This window comes from Cryptomeria japonica, chromosome 11 (assembly GCF_030272615.1).
Source record: "Cryptomeria japonica chromosome 11, Sugi_1.0, whole genome shotgun sequence".
Classification (NCBI taxonomy): domain Eukaryota; kingdom Viridiplantae; phylum Streptophyta; class Pinopsida; order Cupressales; family Cupressaceae; genus Cryptomeria; species Cryptomeria japonica.
Window position 1 is genome coordinate 246,024,122 of NC_081415.1, and position 21,917 is coordinate 246,046,038.

Genomic DNA, 21,917 nt, shown 5'->3' on the forward strand with positions numbered 1-21,917 from the left:
GTGAAAGGTGAGGAATATTACATTTTTCATGATTCATATTCACATTCTCTTGGAAAATGTCATGCATTTAAGAAATTTGCTCAAAAATAATATGATTGTGCATAATTTTCTCTTAAAATAGATCTAGTTGTCTTCCTTGACATCAACGTAGTACCTTAGCACTTCTTTTCTTTTCATGTTTCTCTTCACCCTATGACATAACTAGCCAATCTAACTAGGGGTTCTTTATCATTTTTGGTGGTATTGCTTCAATTCTAAATACTTTGGGGTAGCAACACGAAGTTCACTTTCCTTCTCCTTTCTATGCATTTATCTCTATCTTTGTGCTTTATTCATTATTAGATCTCCTTTCTTTCATAGGGTTATTCTTATGTGACCATATAATTGTTCTTTGTTTTTCCTCTTTACTTGGAGAGGAACATCTTTAATGAGTAATACACTTCTTCTCTTTCTTGCATTCTCTTGAAAAACTTACCTCTTCTATGGTTTTGATTATTTACAAGTATGTTATTCCCCCTTGCATGGAATGATCTCTTGTGAAGTACATATCCCTTTCTTGAGAGGATTTGTTCCATTAGGAAGGCATGTCGCTTGAAAATAATCACCATTAGAAGATGTGTAACTTTTCTCCTTGTTCTTCTCACTTGGGGAGCAAGGATTTCGCTCATTTTTATTTCTTTTTACATCATTATTTCCTTTAGGGGATGCATTTTTTTATATGTGATTATCATTTCTTACAATGGTATATTCTAATCCTCCTTGGGGAATATGTGATCCTCTTTCTTTCTTCTCTTAGAAGATTACCACTTCTTGATATGTGTATTTTGCATATACTAATGTCTTTTCTTGCATACATTCTTGTAAAGTACATTGTGCATTTGGTTTAATCTATCTCTAGAAGGTTGTGTAAGCTCTTCTCTTGTTCCTACACTTGGGGGGCAATGATTTATCTCTCTTTCTCTGAGGATCCACCCTTTCCTTTGTTGTAGATGGTATAAGTTTCATTACTTGATGTCATTCCTTGTATGAAATTGTTGATGTTTTCTCAAGGATTCTCTCTTATAAAAGAGGTGTAAGTCCTTGACTACAACCTCTTTCACACTTGGTAATGTACATCTATAATAAATTCACCCATTCACATTGGGATAAAAGTGACTCATCCTTCATCAATAATCCCTTTCACCTAGCAATAGGAGGAAGGATTGAATTCTTTCTCTCTTCTTTGCTTTATTCTAAAAGATGTTATCTTTCTCTAAGACAAATCCTCTTGGAGGTAGATGTCTTTTGAAAAAACATCTCTTCTCCTCCAAGGATCTCCTCTACACTTACAACAAGATATCTCTTTTCAACCATCTTATCCTTGCTTGAAAAGTATTCCCTCTCTTGCTTGGATCTATGACATTGTTGCATGATGAATATATTCTTGGTGTCGAAGGTAGGTATCCTTTTTCTACTTTCCTTAAGATATCAACATTAAACCATGTTGACATCTTAAGGGGGGGTCACCCACACTGCTCCTTTTTTACTATATTTTCACTTGTGCATTGTATCCCTTGTACAGTGGGTCATTCTTAGAACGAGATGTCACCACTTTTCTCTTATATAGTGGGTCAATCTTAGAATGATATGTCGCTACCTTTCTCTTGTACAGTGGGTCATTCTCAGAACCAGAGGGTAGCCTCTTAGAGCGAGATGTCGCCACTTTTCTCTTATACAGTGGGTCATTCTTAGAACCAAAGGGAAGCCTCTTAAAGCAATATTTCGCCACTTTTCTCTTGTACAGTGGGGTCATTATTAGAACCAGAGGGAAGCCTCTTAGAGGTAGATGTCACCAATTTTTCTCTTATGTAGGGTGATTATTCTTGAAACCAGACCACAGTCTCTTAGAGTGAGATGTCACACCTTTCTTGACATTTGTACTATACATCTTATTTAGGTTGTCGCATACTCGGGCATAGACTCCTATGAGGTGCTTCAAACCTCACTTGCACACATGAGCATGAGGTTGAGTGGAACTAACAATGTTCTCACTCTCCTCCCTTATATGGATCACCTAAATAGACTCTAGGGGTTAGTTTTTCATGTCCTCTTTTCTTCATGGATCACCTAGTGATTAGGGATGAGATGTCCATGGTTTCTTTCTTGTTCGCCTTTCTTCTCATGGATCACCAAAGTGTGTATTCATGTCCTCTCTCTCCTTCCTCTCATGAATTCATAGTTTCTCTATTGATGGTTCATGGATGATGCCAACTTTGCTCTTTTATGTGATTATTGATGTTTATGTGATGGCATTTTTCTTTGTGTTTCAATTAGTTGTTGAGACATTGGAGTATCGAGGTCTCTTTGGCTAATTGATGTTTGGTCTTGTGTTTTGTTTTTGTCATATGCCTTTTGTGTTTTGTCTTGTTTTATTTGTCTCATTCTTTTTGTTTTGTGTGCTCTTGAATATGTTTGAGTGGGTTAAGATCCTAAGATTGGGGGCTTTTGTTGCTCAAGATTAGTGATGTCTTATACTCCTTGTGGTATTTCTCTACATCTCTCATCTTCATCTCTCCCTTTCTTCTACTTTACCGACATTATTCGCGTAATCCATACTCCTGCTAAAGTCAGGGGCTAAATGTAGCATCATAAAATTGCGACCCTTGCAATTTTGATTGCATATTAGGTTCTCACCTTTGTGAATGCATTTCCTTGATCGATTGAGTCCCCTCTTTTCATCTTCTTCTCTTGTCTCAGCCCTGATATCTATCCAGGATGCTGTCTAGGCCCCAAAATAGGGCAGGACAGGGGCATGACACCCCTTTCCCCCTCTCTTTAGGTGTCCCTAAGATAGGTCCCTCTGACCCTTGAGCTCAGTTGGCACTTCAGGATTTAATCTCCCCGATGTTGGCCTTTGGTGAGATGGATTAATTCTCTTAGGATAGTATTAAAGGGAATTAGTCCTCTCATTTTCATATACAAGGATACAAAGAAGAGACATGAATTCAATTAGAAGGTCTTCATTATCATCATCGGGCATTCAAGTCTTCAAGCATTCATCAAGTCTTCTTCTTCATGTGTCTTCTTCATCCATCCATTGGAGCAAAATTACAAAATTCATTTGAAAGCATGTGTTTGTGTTAGGGTTTTTTTCATATTGAATGTCATTTCATGCAACACTTGTGATTACATTCAAGAATCAAAGAAATCATCATCAACAAATTGCAGATCTACAAGGTATACATTTCCATTATTTACATTTAAGCATTTGCAATTAATTTCCTTCAAGGTTGATTCCTCAAGTGGGGTTTGACTAAGGCAAGCCCGTATCCACAACCCTTTGTCCCCTCTTGTCTCTATGTAGGTTGCAAGTGCACAACTGTGATTGCAGGTTTGGGCTCCATTTGTAAAGATGAAAAAACCCTTTTTGGCAGGCGGATTTTTCAGAGGACCAAGTACACTTTCAACCTGGTTCCCATGACTTTTCTCAAAATTTGTAGGGTAGATCCGTATCAGTCTAAATATCTCAAATCCAAAGTTACAATGCGATCCCAAGTCGGTAACTCCTCATTTAATCTATTTTATCTCCATTTTCTACATAGTCAACAATTCAACTTTCCTATTTACAAAAGAGGGCAAATTGCATTCCAATCCTTATAATCCACTTGGTATTCACATCCTTATTTCCTTTGGATTTGGATCTAGCAGATTCAAGCCCCTCTTTTGAATGTAAAGTATTTCCCAAGTAAAAATCATCCTAGTGACTTCCTTTCCCTCTCCTAGGTAGGGAGTCACTGTTAGGTCCCAGAGACAACTGAGAGGGGGGGGGGGGGGGGGGGGGGGTTGGGGGGGGTGAATCGATTGTCTAATAAATTCAAACCAAAACAACTTAACCAACTTTAATGCTTAATACCGGTAAACCAAACTTTTATGCTGGTAGATAGTTTTATTAGTTAATTACAATATCGGTAAATATTAATGCATGAAAAAGAAAGACAATAACATCCACAACACATAGCACCAATATTTGTACGTGGAAACCCTATATGGGGAAAAACCACAGTGGGAAACCTTACCCATAATCAAATGATACTACTACAGATAGTATGTGTATACAAATAGGAGTCACATTGACTACAATTGGATAGTTAAATCTAATAAGAATGTACTGCTCAAAATAGCATCTTACTATGCTGGATTTGGTATCGGTGTAGTTCTGATTGTCTTCACAAAAACCTTGCTTACCTTCAAATGATGTCTACGTGTAAAGCTCTACTTATTCTCGCATATACCAAATTATTTCTTCCTTCGCATTCCACACTTGATCTTACAAATAAGATCTTACATTTATATCATAACCTAAGACCAATTTTAGTAGGTCGGCTCTAAAGGATATTACAATAAAATCAATTTACAAATAAAACAATATCCGATGCAATAACTAGTTCAACATGTCAGCTTGATGCATTTACAACAATAATAAAACATCTCCAAAGCGTGTCGTGCTGATCTGGAAAAGATAAACCTGTCGGTATATAACCTGGACCTATTTGTCGGTAACAACAAATATGCAAACACGAATATGCCAATGAACAAATCTCCAAGACAAGGTGTCCAAACAATGTCTTCGACATAACCAGGTGTTTTCCATATCATTCCAAGTGCTGGTGAACATTATATCCTATCGGTGTACCAGATACCGGTGACTGTGCATAACTCACTTGCTTGCCGGTGAAAATTGTTGATTCTTCAAAGTGCCAGAGTTGATAAGTGATAGTAGGTGTTGACATCAATGACAAAACCATACCGAACTACCAACAATCTCCCCCTTTGGCATTGATGGCAACACAAGATGGAAAAACCATTAAAGTGCCAAAACAGAAATGCCAAATACCAAAAACCAACAATCTCCCAAAAGAGATCATAACTAGAAATCAAAAACTTAGATACAAAGAGTAATCTATCATCTCAAAGTATTAATCTTTCTCCCAAATGAATAATCTCTCCCCAAAAGATAATGTGTTTTTTCATAGATATCTTTCCCCCTTTGACATCAAATGCCAAAGCCAATACAAAACTAGATTCAAATACAAAATACCAACCAATTCAGTATACCAACTACTCCCCCTGAGAAGTAGCTTCCTCATCAAAGCCGGAGTAAAAGATTTTTCTGTTAATTCTGCCTGTTGATGACAAACATCAACTGTCTAAGTCTCTACCGGTGGGGGTATGACCCCAAGCTGGTCTCTGAGATATTCAAAGGTCTCCTTAGGTAGAGGTTTAGTGAAAATATCTGCAATCTGCTCGTTAGTATTCACATAAACCAGTTTTACTTCTTTTGCTTCAACATTCTCTTTCAGAAAATTTAGTTTGATAGAAACATGTTTGGTTTTAGAATGTAATACCAGATTCTTAGATATATCAATTGCTGCAGTGTTATCACAATAGATAGTTATAGGTTCCTTGCATTTTACCTTTATGTCCTTCAACATTTGCTTAAGCCATAAAATGCCAACAATCACTAGGGTTCAATTTTCCACTTTACATGTAGATATGTGAAATATGCTTTGAGAATTGAAATTAGGGCAAGATTAAGGAAAAAATAGGATAAAATGATAAAAGGCACACCTATAATTAAGGTTCCAAATAAGAGTGTGATGATGTAATAAAGTGGAATAATACCCATAATATTAAATTAAATATTAATTAATTACAATAAAGGTCCTATAATGCATAGAGGAAAGGGAAATACTAAAACAGGTTCTAGGAGAGTGTGAAATGGGATACACTAATAAAAGGTGTATAATATATGATGCTACATTTAGCTCACACTTTAGCAGAGTATGAGCTTATGATCATACTATCGGTAAAGTAGAAAGATGAGAGAGAGGAGAAAATAGGAGTGTAATTACAAGGAGATAAGACTTTACCAATTTTGAGGAACCAAGCCCCCAATCTTAGGATCTTAACTCACACAATCATATGAAAGGACACATAACACAAGGGTTTAATACTAAAAATAAAGACCTCAAGTGAACTAGCTGAAGAGACCTTGATAATCAAAATGTCTCAACAAATAATATAATTCTTGAAAAATGCCATCTCAAGAACACAATTGATCACATAAAAGAGAAAAATATGCATCATCCTTGAACTACAAATAGCTAAGCTATGAGCTCATGAGAAGAAAGAGAGGAACCATGGATACATATTCTAGATGTGTTTCTCTAGGTGATCCATGAGAAGAAGAATGAGAGAGGACATGGATACATATTCTAAACATGTTTTTCCAGGAGATCTATGTTGGGGAGGAGAGTAGGAATTGTCTAGCTATGTTTTGCTAGTTCCACTCATCCCCATGCGTGTGCAAGTGATGTCTAGTTTCAAGTATATGGAACCTCGTATAAGAGTTTTTTTCCTTTTTTTTAAGCTTGCATCAACCTATTTAAGACATATAATGCAAATGCAAATGCCAAGGGGAATGTTGTCCTCAAAATCTGATTCTCTTTAACATCCTTAAAATAATATGATTGAACTTGGTGCAGAAGAGACATCAAAGATAAGGAAATTCTCAAGACAACATATGACAAGGTTTGATTGAACCTTCTACACTTCGGACTTACTCAGAGCCTAGGTGGGTATACCTTTGTGAATTAAATTCACACTTTCAAACATAAACCCATAGCAAACCAATCCAGGAAACTAGTGGATATATTCACCTTGAAATTAACTGAAAACAAAAGAATGGAAATTATACTTAAATTCAGCATTTCGATCAACAAAACATGCAATAAATAACTTCAATCAATACCAGTGCCTTATCCAAGGTCACAGAGTCATCTAAACTCATATAATACTCCTCGAACAAAATATCTCTACTCATCCCATCGGCTTGGTTTCTATTAATCCTTGTATATGCCTGACACCTATAAGAATTTATGCATTCCAAATTAAACTATGATCATCAAGATTCAAAGTCTCTTTCAAATAGTTTACTAGTATGAGTGATCCCCGCATCTTTAATTTCCCTCCTAAAGAGAAAAGCTAGCGAACATTTCTACTGAGAATTGCCTTGCAATCCCATTCAAACAAAATAACCCTAGATTATTCAGAATGAAAATAGTAAACAAATTGTAAACACACTTGAAGACGACACAAAGCTTCACTCAAAACTGATGGTTTGTATATTGATATTAAGTTCAAAAAAATATTACAAGAAGTTTTTGAATATTCTCCATTAGACTTAGAAAAGCTCAGATAAATTTCTGCAGCATTTTCTTACAATTCTTTGCAATGCCTCCTCACTAGTCCTGGTATCCATTTATAACAATATGGATGCACAAAGCTTCGGACTTTCCTATGAGATTTTGATTACAATCAAATCTTTTCAAACAAAAAGTTACAAAACCTTTTACAAAAACAGTTACAAGTCTCTTTCGGCCTCTGCAACTTCTTTTAGATGTTGTTTGGTTGTTACCTCTTCTATCTTTTCAGGGGTCCCCTTTAACTGCTCCAAATCATGGGTGACATATTTTGTTGTCCATCCATCATACACATCATCAGTTGGCCAAAAGAAATTAATCACTTTAGTTTTAGCTTTAGTCAACCTTGCCCAAGAGTTTCTCACTTTACTGATTTCCGAATTGAGAAAACTATAATGTGCCTTAATATTTTCTATTTCCTGAATAGTCAGAACAAAGAAGGAAGCATCATCTAAATCAATAATTCCTTTGATTCTGGCCGACAGCTTGGATTCCACTTCATTTAGCCACACTTGCTTATCCTTCAATTGATCCAGGCTAGCAAAAACTCTTGGGAGCAACTCAAAAACCCGGTCAGCATACTCTTTTTTACACAAATTAACTTTCCTATCTGCACTATCCACCTCTGCAACTAACTTTACCATCTCTTTAATAATATCACAAGTGGATTTAATGGTAGGATTAGTCCTTGCTTCATCATATGAAGTGCAAATAAGTTCTAAATCCTGCTCTCTGGGCCTCCACTTATCAAAAATGGGTAACAAAATGGCCTTATCTCCCCTGAGCTCATTCCATATATCTAAAATTTTACTTACATTACTGTAAATCAATGAGGCCTTCATGGTATCTACAAAATTTATAACAGTAGCTTTTACTCTATCCTCATACTTCTTCGCATATAGATTGAGCCTACTTTAGATCTTCTAACTCTTGGGTTGTAATTTCAACCATCTGGGAACTGGAAGGTGTTGGAGATGGTGGGAGTTCAATAATAGGACTAGTGGGTGGAGGTTTGGCAGGAGAGAAGGAAATCATTAGTGTGGAAGACTCACCTTGATGGTATTGCCCTGCCAACTGCTTCTGCAATCTAGCAATGATTAAATCTTTACTCCTTACCTCTTCTTGGACACTGGAATAGGCTTTCAAGACTGTCTCCAGCTTAACTTGGAGATCTGCCTTTTCCTTAGCCTCCTTCTCAGCTACTGCAACACTAAATTTGGCTGTTTCTAACACAGTGCTAGCAGCTTCCACTATTCCAATAGTCTGCACTCTCTTTATCATCATGCCTCCAAGGTAACTTGACCCTGAAGTATCCTTCTTCTTCTTCTGTTCATCTTTCTTCAATGACCACATAACTAGTGCTGCATTGTCCTTATTGAAAGTGACTCCCTCCATGGGTTTAGTCTCCTTTCTTACTGCTTCTAAGACTAGAGCATCTGCTATATCCCATTTAGGGAGAATAAGTATCCTAGCCTGTTTCGCCATGTCTCTTCCCTATTGAGGAGTAATGGTTTTGAATTCTTCAACCATTTCCTGCTTTATTTCTTCTTCTATTATAGCTGAGTCTTTATGAGGCTGCTCACTCTTCCTCTTATTACACCGGGCATTATACTTATCAATGCTCTGTTTCCACAAAAATTGCAAAAATGCTTCTGATGTAATAAATTTATCATCAACTAGGAAATTTTCACTGGCCCGTTTGATCTTAGGATCACACTCATGGCCTTGGAATTTGTTGATGGTGATATCCATCTCAGCAGCTATGGGCTCCTCTGGCATTCCTTCCTCTATCTCATCATAAGTATAGGCGATTTCTCCTAAACTGCATAACTGCAATAATTGTTCAGCTGCTGCCTGTTCATCTCCTATATGGATTGGAGTTTGAGAGGGAGAGTATAGAGGTTCCTCAGGTTGCACTTCTTTATCTACCTTTTGTTTCTTTGAGCTATTAGGGATGTCAATGACATCATGTATCTTCCTCTTACCTTTGGAGGTAGAAGGCTCCCCTGAAGTAGGCATAAGTACACTGTAATTAGATTTCTTGTACAACATATAATTACTAGGAGAGATTGGCCTAATAGATGTAAACCTATGCAGGACCAATCTTGCCTTTTCAGGGTTGTTTCTAATTACAACCTCCCTCTTCTCTTTAAGTGCTTGCATCACCTCCTCAAAGCTAAGAATTAAAAACTTCATTTTTTCAGCAAAGGGGTGGAAGCTAGACAAAGGGTCATAGCTTATATCCAGTTGGTGCACCAGGTCCAAGGCCTTCTTGTAGGCCACCCATTTTTCTTTCCTTAGTTCTTGTTCATCCAAGTCAAACTCATTCCTGATGAGGTCCTCAGGGAACTGAAATTGATGGGGTTTGGCCTTGCATACAACCCTCTTCCTAAACATACCATTAAAAAAATCTTCAGGATCAGCACACCTAGAAACTGCAGTTGATAAATGGTAGGGCCGAAGGAAATCTTCAAAGCATTTCCAACCTCCTTTAGTTATCACAAATTGATGTGCAATGGTAATTGTGGGAAAAATTGTCCCTTTGCCTCTACCTGTCAACTCTGCCTCCTGTACAACACCAATCTGCCTAAGAATTTCTGCAATTCCCACTTTTAGAGGGACTTGGTAGGGCAACAAAAATGGTGTACCTATGAAACCATATACTCTGAAAACTGTGGAAACAGGGTATAAATAAATATCTCCCCAATTGTGGACAATTTTTATGTCCTCCGCATATTCTTGTGGCCTTATGAATTCCAAAAGTACCTTAGGAACTCTTGGATTCTCTGAATAGATAAGGGTTCTAATTTTTGATGCAAAACATATGTCAAACCTTAAAAAACTTGCATCCTCTCTGTCCCATGATAGCGCTGTGCTCCATAGCTGTACTGGCATTTTCTCTCCATCCTTCTCCTTCACCAAATCCATCCCACTTGCAAAATAATCTCCACCCTTAAAAAGAAATAAGTGCATAAGGAGGGAATACCACCTGAAAGGCTTATCTACTTTCCCGCTCTTGATCCCTATCAATCCATTGTGGATAGCATCAGTTAAGAAAGTAGCATAGTCAAAAGTTATTACCACAAAAGGGTTCAAAATCTGAGCCACCATCAACATATAATGAGTTGGCATATTGGCCTCAACATCTTCTCCTAGGATCTGGCAGAGTGACTAGTATAATCCTTTAGCCCTAAGGGTAAAAAAATTTAGAGAAAAGGGCTCTTCAGTGTTAGGTCCCACAACAGTCAACCCACCTATCTTCAAAAAGAATTCTTTGAGAGGCCCATTCCTAAGGTGGTTTTTCTGCACATTATACACCTAAGCTAATGATTTGAAATCAATTGTCTCCAAAAAATTTGTGTATTCACTTAACCCAAAGGCATTCCTAAATTCCTCATCATTAATCTCAATGAGGGTCTTCTCGCTAATATCCTTAATAGTCTTTGAAATTGGGTCATAATTATGTACAATTTGGGTTAGAAGATCTACATCAGAGAAAACCCCAGGGACCACCAACTTCCCCACATCCAGCTCCCATATGTTGTTCTGAGGAGTTGAAGAATTTCTCATACCAAATCCCACATTGAAAAGTCCTAACCCAGACATCCCTACTTGAGGGTCTCTTATCCAGTTCTCTTTATCATATAAACCTTCTCCTACTTTTAGGCGAGAAGCTGTTGGCACCAATTCTCTCATTTTGGAAGCTATATTAGTTGACAACGTCAATTGTTCAAGGAAATCATCACAAATGGCTCTTTCATGGTAATTAACTTTCCCTGAGAATTCTCTCTTCGGTGCCATCTTTTAAAACCAGGCCAAGAGTCAAGCAACCACTTTCAATTATTCTAGGACAAATATAAGCTTCAATTAAAACACACACACAACTACAAAGTTGGCTGAACAAGAGTACAGAAAACTTGATTGAACCTGAAGGAATTAGCTCTGCAACCCGAGAAGTCCGCTCTGCAACTGCTCTTTTACAAATGCTCTTTAGCGTAATGCCTTAGTTTTAATTAATAGGAGATCATATATGGCGACCTGCCTCTCAACTGCAACATTGATTTCACATGCTTAGCCGTCTCTTCAGAATTGAATTCATGAAAGAATTCAAAAATTTCACTCCAACGGGTCACGATGCTGATGCATCTTCCCTTTTCGCTATTTCGCAAAGCATAATTTTCAGGCATCTTTGCTTCACAAAATAACGCCAGTCGTTAGATCAGGATGAAAATGATCCTGATTTAGCCCTATGCTTTATTAACCCACAAAGAAACTTTTCATTGCTTCGTAGAGGCTAACTCTCGAACATCTTCGTTTTGCGAAATAGCACGGCCTGTCCGATCAAATGAGAGTTGATCGGTCTTTACTTTCTGAACCCCTTTAGACGACCATGGGCCCTCATCTTGTTTTGCCATTTCACGGGCTTTATCCTGCGAGCATCTTGCTTTTGCGAAATAACGGTAGCCTTCAAATGGGACACAAACTACTTGGTCTTTAACCTTTACCTGGACGGTCAATCTTTTCACTAACCACATCTTTACTTGCTAGGTAACGGGCTTTCGCTGTTTCGCAAAGCATAACTTTCACTCAACTTCAAGCTGCGAAACAGTGCCATCCATCGGATCAAACCTGAAATGATCGTCTTTTATGTGTGACCTTTATATTGGTTGGCTTGCTCTGCTCTTTCTCTAGTTATCGGACACCACATGGCAGCTGACTATTTGCCCTGGGAAAACTACTAAGTTCAGATTTGAGTCAGCTGCACGGTATATCCCTCTTTCTCAACAACTGCCGGTGACACTCTGGAAACTTCAGTTTGTGGAAGCCACGTGTTCAAGTACACGTCACCATCTATCCTGGCATCAAAACGAATCCTTTTCACTTTCACCATTTTGCAGAGGATATCTTTTGTGCATCTTCATTTTGTGAAATAGCGCGGGCCGTCTGATCATATTAAAAGTAATCACTCTTTAAGCAGAGACCTTTAGATAACTCTTTTCGTTCCGGGTCCACCACCTTCTTGCCATTTCGCGAAAGGTATTTCACCTTCATGTTCAGGTTGCGAAACAACACCAGCCGTTGGATTAAATCTGAGATGATTGTCTATTATGCGTGGCCCTTTAGTCATTGTGAACACGAGTCCTTTTCATTTTCGGGCCCACCACCTTTTTGCCATTTCGCGGTCTTTAAACCTCGGTCACTTTTTCTTCGTGAAATAACGCAAGCTGTGGATTTTCCTGAGAGATGTACCTGACTTAATGGGCCCGACAACATTAGGAAAAAAATGGATAAGCCGTAAACAATAATCATTTCACGAGACCGCCTAGGCAAATGACAAAGGGGGAACACCTTTCATGAACACAAGACCCATCACTTAAGTGGATAAAGTAACGAGAGAATAGAAACCAGAGGGCTTTAAACAAACATTAGGCGATCTAAAATCAAAAAACCCTAAACCCTTAAGGCCTAAAACAAAGCTGAAGCATTTGAAAATGTGCCTTACTCAAAATTTCAACAAACCATAGCCAATTATGGGAAAAGAAAAGCCCATTTTTAATCAGTGATAACAGGGAAAATGTCTGGTTTCAAGAATATCTTGTTTAAGGGTTTCTTTTCTCTAACTTTGAGAATGTGTAACCCTGTTTAAGACAGATACATGCCTAGTTTTGAGGACATCTTGTGTAAGAGGTTGTTTTCTCTAGTTTTGGTGACATACACATTGTTTAAGACATATCAAATGCTGCATCTAGTTTCGGGCATGAAGAATTTGGTATAAGAGTTTGTTTTCTCTAGTTCCAAGTCTAAACACCCTGTTTAAGATAGATACATGCCTAGTTTCAAGGACATCCCATATAAGAGTTTGTTTTCTTTGGTTTTGGTGATGTACACCCTATTTAAGACATATATCAAACGCCACATTTGGTTTTGGGCATGAAGAATCTTGTATAAGAGTTTTTTTTCTTTGGTTCCAAGTCTAAACACCTTGCTTAATACATTCAAAGATATGTACCTACAATAAGGTACGAAGAGGGTGATATGGATATTCCCATTTAGATGTCAACATAGCCCTACATTGATTTATTAAGGAATCTAGGATCAAGGATACCCAACTTTAACACCTTTAGGCAACAATGTCATAAGTCCAGGCTAAAGAGGAAATACTCTTACAAGCAAGGATAAGATAGTTAAAAAAGAGATATCTTGCAACAAGTGTAAAGAGGATCCTTGGAGGAGAAGATATCTTTTCTCAAAAAAACATATACCTCCAAGAGGAGTTTTTTAACAAACATAACATCTTCTACCAAGAGAAGGGAAGGAGAACAATAATTCATACCTTCTCCCTATTGCTAGGTGATAGAGATTCTTAATGAATAATGACACACTTTTGATACAATGTGAGGGGTAATTTTATAAGAGATATACATTTCCAAGTGGAAAAAGAGGTTTTAGTCAAGGATGCACACATCTTGCATAAGAGAGAATCCTCGAGCAAATAACAACTTCACACAAGGAATGACATCAACTCATAAATGAACACCATTCAACAAAGGAAAAGTAGATCCTTAGAAAGGATAAGGGAGAGAGATCATTTCCCTCTAAGTTAGGGACAATGAGAAGAATCACACAACCTCTAAGGGGAGATTAGACATAAGTAAATGCACAATGTACTAACATGAAGGAATATTCAATGCAAGAAAAGACATTAAGATATGTAAAATGACACTCTAAAGAAGAGGTAATCTTCAAAGAGAAAATGAAAAAAATAGAATGAAGGATCACAAACTCCCTTAGGGAGAGAGACATACCATTCTATGCAAGAAATGATATAAATACATGAAAAATGCAACCCTTAAAGGTAATAGTGACACATGAGAGAAGAAAAAGATAAGATAGAATAATATTCTTGGCCCCCAAGCATAGAGACAAGAATAGATAAACTATTATGTTGTTCACTAAGTATAATTGCACCTGAAATTGTACTACCATGAATGACAATGAGCCCCCAATAGGTAAGCTAACAATGCCACATAGTGAGGAGAAACATAATAGGAGCTTGAATGTTATTTGAATTGATCATGAAAAATATACCATCCATCAACACCTGTTACTTTTATGTTATTTTTATGGTCTTCCATGTTGCAAACTATAAATATTGATTTTGAAGTAGGCCAGAAGGAAATTAGAAAATTTAGATCAGAAGTGGGAGGACTAGGGCACTAGCCATCATGGTCCTAAGGAGGACTGAGGAGTTGGGCACCTTGGTCCCTAGGTACTAGGCTGAATTATATAGCATATAAATGAGTTCAATTTTGCATAAAGGGGATTGGACATGACATTATCTTCTTGGAATGCCATATAGGAATGATAAGATGTAAATACACTAGACAATGGAGGAGGGGATGTTACCAAACGAAGAGGTTGAAAACCTAGCTTTTCATTAGAAAAGTATGATTTCTCATGACTTGGTTGCACACATCTTAAAACTTGTCCATTGTATCCATGTGTAAGATTAGGAGAGAGTTTGATTTTAGATAGAATTAGATTGAAGTTTAAAGAGGCCAAATCATTATCTAGACATGTGTTAGGATAAAAGTTTTGATTATCAAATTTAGTCATCTTAGATTTTCTACAAACAGAAGGTGTGAAATTTGATGACCCCCAATCATCCTCCAAGAGTTCTTCTCTAAGAACTTCTTTAGTAGGAGATGATGTATTTGTTTGAATTGGAGAGAGGGTTGTAGGAACTAACAAATTATATTGTGCTTCAATTTGTATATTCTTATTAACTTCCAAAGAAAATATTTCATTATTATATATGTAAGAAACTGCATGATAATCAGGTTGACAAGTCATTCCATCCTTAACAACAATTTTAGGCTCTTCAACCACATGAATAACATTGATTCGATCTTGGTTAGGTTCTTCATCTTTAGGAGAGAGAGCATTGAATGCATGATGGCAAATAGTATTATCCTCTTATTATAAAGTATCTTCAAAACAAACCTTAGGAAAGGGAGAATCATGTCTTATTGATGCTTCAACTCTATGGGGAAGGTTTTTAAAATGAATAAAAGGTGAGGTGTTTTTAAAGGAATTCTCACTCATATCAACTTATTTTACCATAATATCATCTTCTTTCGCCAATGTACCCTCATGGAGGAGGAACATATTAAGAGAATAATCTACACCATCTTCCAATGGTTCATCCCAAATTGGGAGATCATTGAGAGAAGTGTTAAAAATAGTTTCTTGCATCAATATGTCCTCTTTAGGGAGAGAAATTTTGGGAGAGGAATCTTTGAAAGGCTCATAAAGGGGATTTTCATATATCTTAAATCCTTTCATCTTAAGATCCTACTCTTGTTAAAAAGAAATTTGACATTTTAATTTGAAAATTATGATTAAGAAATATAAAATTTTGTGAAAATGATTGATTAACCAATTAATTAAGCAATTTGATCTGTGAATTTGATAGATAAATGCATCTACATCATAGCATAGCAAATCATAAAGGTCAGATTTGAAAATTGATTTGAAAAATTATGCAACCCACAAAATAAATTTAGGATTATAAATTAGGGTTTTGTAAATTCAACCACTAAATTTATGTAATTGAAATTGAAAATGAGATCTAGGAGGGAAAATTTGAATTTTAAATTAAATGAATAAACAAATCTAAAATAATAAATCCAAATTAGACAACCCACAAGTTCTATTTTAGAATTTAAAATTTAGGGTTTTTTGTGAGTTTAACCTCTAAATTTTTTAAATTCAATAACAAATTGAACTTTTAAATTTATAAATTTAAATTCAAAATGCAGAAACACTTAAATCTAAGAACATAAATTAGAAATAAGGGTGTAAGGAGTAGGGTTCACCAAAATGTAATGGTGAAAATTAGGGTGTCCACCATTGGATGTAGTAAAACCACTATTTTGCTCAAGGACCATTACATTAAGGAAAAATAGGAATTAGATAGATCTAAACCTAATAGATCTAGATTATGATCTAATTCCAAGGGGTTTTACATGTGCCTCTTCTTTCCCTCAATTTGAATTTATTTGTTGAAGATGTTGAAATTAGGGTAAATATGTTCGAATTGAGGTAACACCACATAAACTGTAAGCTATAGTCATTAGATCGAGCCACAAACCTAGATTTGAGGATTATAAGAGTATTTAGACCTATTCCCAGAAGGAGTTCCTGATTTGTCGAAACCAGTGTGGTGGTCACTCTAGTCATCGATATTTTTTGTACTCCAGCGGGGGATCGATTTGTCATTGTAAATGAAGCTTATTCTAAAGATCGTAGCTTCGTACCTGCTCCTACACACACTAGAGAATGGAAATAGGCTAAGAATAGGGGTTTGCCTAAGTCAAACCCTAATTTAGGAATTAAACTTTAATGAAATATTACAAATACTTAAAATAAACAATGGAAAGATATACCTCAAATCTACAATAACTAATAGTGATGCTTTTCTTCTTGGATGTAATCACATATGTTGTATGAAATGACACTAACATGACAAAACCCTAATCACACACACATGCTTACATATGGATGATGTAATTTTTCTCCATAATGATTGAATAAAGAATGTGCAACCTTGAAGATCTCTATAAACGCTTGATGATGAACACTTCAATGTTTGAATGCTTTAGATCTAATGCTTGGAGTTTTAGATTCAAAATGAGTTGAGAATGATTCCTTATATAGGGATTTTATAATTAAAATCACCTTTAGGCCAACTTAGAATCAATATATTTTTACATGGAGATAAATTTGAATAAGATAAGACCACCCAATCATCCTCCCAAAATTCAGAGAAAAAAACATGGGATGGGTGTGGTGGGCGTCCCTTTCCTGACCCCTTTTTTCGAAATTTCTAGGGCTGCTAGCTATCGTGATTCTATTGCTAAATCCATCTCGGTGGCTCAACTCAAGATGTGTAGATATGTGAAATATTCTTTGAGAGTTGAAATTAGGGTAGACCTAAGGAAAAATCATGATAAAATGATAAAGGGAAGACCTAGAATTAAGGGCCCAAATAAGAGTGTGATGATGTAATAAAGTGGCATAAAACCCATAATATTGAATTAAATATTAATTAATTACAATAAAGGTCCTATAGTGCATAGAGGAAAGGGAAATACTAAAATAGGTGCTAGGAGAGTGTGAAATTGGACACACTAATAAAGCATGCACACTTTATGATGCTACAATATGATTCTATATGCTTTATGATGTCTTTTATGATGATGAATTGATTAATGATCTCTATATGATCCATGATACAAATGTGATGCTTATGAGATGCAGATTTTTTTTTGTGTTTTTGTATATGTCATGCATGATGATGATGCAATGTTCCTATTTATGATAATTCAAATGCTCTATGCTATGACATTTATATGTTGTGCTAACAAGTGGTGTGTGTAGTAGATGTGATGTTATGTACATGAATATGATATGATATATGCAATTATTCTATTGAAATGCAAGATGGATGCAAATATGATTTCTATGTATATGATATGATGTAGACAAACATGTTATGATTCCCATGGACACTACATGAAATGCATATATTTTTTTGGTGTGTCATTATACTCAGTCATGTGATACTGTATTACACAGACTTGGGGATTGATGATGGAGGACAAAGCGGAATAGGGGAATGGAAGGAAGAAGATATGGAGGTGAATGAGCTTCTTGTGCTATTATCACCATTGAGCTTTATTGGAAAATGTATTGTGACCATCCAAATACAGGTTCAACCTAGATAGTCATCATATCATTTGCATGGAGATCGAACAGTCACAAATAAAGAATACCCCAGTTTGCACTAGACCCACAATATCCTCATATCCTTGGACAAACCACATTATTACTAAGAGACAATCCACAAACAACAAATAGTTGAACATACCCCATCATCACCTTTCTAGTCAAAGACATCTTGGAGATCAAATTTCTAGTCAGAGACAACCTAGAAAAGATAAAGACATGTCACCACAAAAGATAATATCAAAAGAAAATCTAAGACTTGGAATCAAGATATAATGAATATTCAAGTTAAAGTGTATCTTGCCACATATATTTGTTAGCAACATGAAGGAATTGATTATGTGTTGCATTGATGTCAACACAAGCTATTATGATTGGTTACTAACAAACAAATTTTGGTTACCAGTAGAAGAACTAGTGTTACTAATAGAAGGGACTATTAGTTGGATACTACCGACATGTTTGGATCAAATATGTTTGGTTTGATGTGTTTCATGCTTCTGGAGTATGTTTTGGTTAGTTGGTATTGACTTGATGATCATATGCTATCATAAATTGTAGTAAGCATATATTGGTAAGGGTTTAGGGTTTTACCGATAGAGCTTTTACTAAGAATCTTTGACAGGATGCATACGTGGTGTTGGTGCGGCTTCTAGATGGAATTTAGGATGCAAAAAGTGATCTTTTTTTGTGCCTCAACTAATTAGAGACATCACTTTGGCATGGTGGACCCAAATTAGGTCCGATATCTATCCAAGTTATGGACCGGTATCATGTAACGTGCTATTAAGTGTTCTCTACATGTTACTAGGATGATTTATGGATTGGTTAATGTTGTTTTGGTCTAAAGACAACATGGTATATCATTGTAATGTGGATGCATGTAATGATCTTATTGTAATATCTTTTAGGTGGCCGACCTAATTGGTTTAGGCTTTAGGGTTTGTATAAATTGATGTAAGATCTCATTGTAGATGGTGGTGGTCATGGTCATGGAATGAAATATCATATGCGAAGGAGATTTGGTCGATCATAGGTGATCAAATTGGGTTTATGTAAGAGATCAAAGGCCTCCAATATTGAGCTTAATCGAGACTGTAATCAGGCATGGCAGATGCTATCATGTGCAGTTCATTCTTCAGAATTGTTGTACAATTATATTGAGGTGGTTATAACCTCTCTATAGTCAGTGAGACTCCTTTATAATGAGCAGTACGCTCTAGGTAGTGTGCCTTCTTTCATGTGCAGGCCCCTTATTATATCACATACTTTTTGCAGAAGTATTATCTAACTGTGGGTAGGCTTCCCATCGTGGTTTTTCCCTTTACACAGTTTTCCACATACAAATCATGGTGTTATGTGGTATGGTTGCACTATGTTGATTCTCTATTTCATACTTAATTTTTATTGCTTACCGACATATGTTTCTACTATTCTGGTATTCAATGTTTATGTGCTTCAGTTAAAGTTTATAAAGTGGTTTGATTAATATAATCTGTTGACAATTGATTCACCCCCCCCTCTCAGTTGTCCATTTATTATTCTAACAATTGGTATCAGAGTTTTGATCCTCTTTTGCAGAAGCTCAACTGCTTGAGGTGGATCCTATGGCAACTAATAATTCAAATCCACCGGCAGCTATTTTCATAAGAGAAATCCCTAAGCTTGATGGAACAAACTATGGGATATGGAAAATCCAAATGGAGACCCATCTTAGATTTCTTGGAAAGGATATTTGGGAGATCACTGAGAAAGGATATACACCTTATGATCTGGCATCTGGCAATCCTGCTCCCGCAGACTTGGACAAAAATATTGAAAATGATTGCAGAGCTAGAGAAGCCCTCTTGTGTGCACTCACTGATTAGAAAATCATGGGATTCGCTAATAAATCATCTGCAAAGGTTATATGGGATAAATTGCAAACTTTGAATGAAGGTGACCCTACTGTCCAAATTTCTAAACTTGATGGTTATCAGGTAAGATATGAAAACTTGAAGATGGAAGATAATGAAAGAATTGCTACATTTATGGAAAGAGTAAATGAGATTGTCATGGGAATTCAATTTTGTGGAGGATCTCTAAGTGAAGATGAAATAGTTTCTAAAGTTTTGAGAGCTCTACCACTGGCTTACAAGATGAAGGCTACTACAATTAATGAATTGAGAACAATGGAAAACACTTTAGTTAGCAGAAACATTCTGATTGGGAAATTATCTGCTTTTGAACTTGAAGAATTTGGACCCTCTGGACTTGTAAAGTCTGAACCTACTTTTCATGCATCATCATCTATCGACAAAAGTAATTGGAAAGCCCTATATGCAAAAGAATTGGAAGATATGAGGAAACAAGATGAATAATTTGAGCAACTTGAAGCCTTATTTGCTAGAAGAGTACCTAAAGGACCAACAGAAAGTAAGTATGAAGGAAAAGAACCTTTTAAATGTTTTGCATGTAATAAGATTGGTCATTTTGCATCTAGATGTCCTGAAAGGAATGCAAGATTTGAAGAAAGAGTTAAGAAATCATTTAAGCCTAATCAGTTGAAATTTAGATTCAAGAAAAACAAACTATGCTACATAGCGGATGAGGAAGGCATTACTAATTTAGACGATGAACCGACAAAAGACTTTGCTAGTGGAGCTGACAATGGAAAGGAATGGGTGTTCTATGCTATAAAGGAAGATGAACCGGAACTGGTTATCAAGAATGAAGAAAAGGCCCTGGCGGCAAAAGTTGAAGACAAGGATGAATGGGTAATTGATAGTGGATGCTCACATGATATGACTGGAGATTAGAGAAAATTTATGTCACTGCAAGATTACAATGGCGGTCAAGTCAGATTTGGGGATGACAAAGCATGTATGATCAAAGGTAGAGGTATTATTTCTCTGGATGGTAAGCATAATACTGATAATGTTTACTATGTAGAAGGTTTAAAGCATAATATTTTAAGTGTTGTTCAATTGGTGGATAAGGGATTCCAACTTTAGTTCAAAGATAGAAAATGCAAAGTCATTAACAAAATTGGCTTGGAGATTGAACAATACTCAGACTAGAGGTAATATCTTTCACTTGAACATCAGTGATAAGACATGTTTGATTGGTCATGTTGATGAGAGTTGGTTATGGCATAAGAGGTTATGTCATGTTAATTTAGATTGTATTGTTAAGATCAGTTCAACAAAGGTAGTTAGATATATACCTAAAAAAAGCCTCAACTGGTACAAGACACTGAGACAGTTACAATAGTACAATCAAAAAATTCAACTGTGACTGATGATTAGAACAAAGAACCTGAAGTTCAAAAGACACCAAGGTATGTAAGATTAAATCATTCAGAAGATCAAATCATTGGAGATAGGAACAAGGGAGTTATGACAAGAAGAAGAATGACAAATGAAGAGGTATGTCTTATTTCTCAAATTGAACCGACATCTGTTATTGAAGCTTGTAAAGATAAATATTGGTTAAAGGCTATGGAAGATGAATTAGATCAGATAGAGAAGAATAAGAGTTGGACTTTAGTTCCTCGACCTAAAAATAAGAATGTTATTAGAACTAAATGGGTTTTTAGAGAATAACTAAATGAGGATGGTCAAGTTGTAAGAAACAAGGCTAGACTAGTTTGTAAAGGATATTCTCAAATGGAAGGAATTGATCATGGTGAGACATTTGCACCAGTAGCTAGAATTGAAGCTATTAGACTATTTCTTTCCTATGCAGCATACAAGGACTATAAGGTCTATCAAATGGATGTTAAATGTGCATTTTTGAATGGTGAACTTGAGGAATAAGTATACATTGAGAAACCTGATGGATTTCACTGACAAATGACAAAGATATGGTTTGCAGGTTAAGGAAAGCATTATATGGATTGAAACA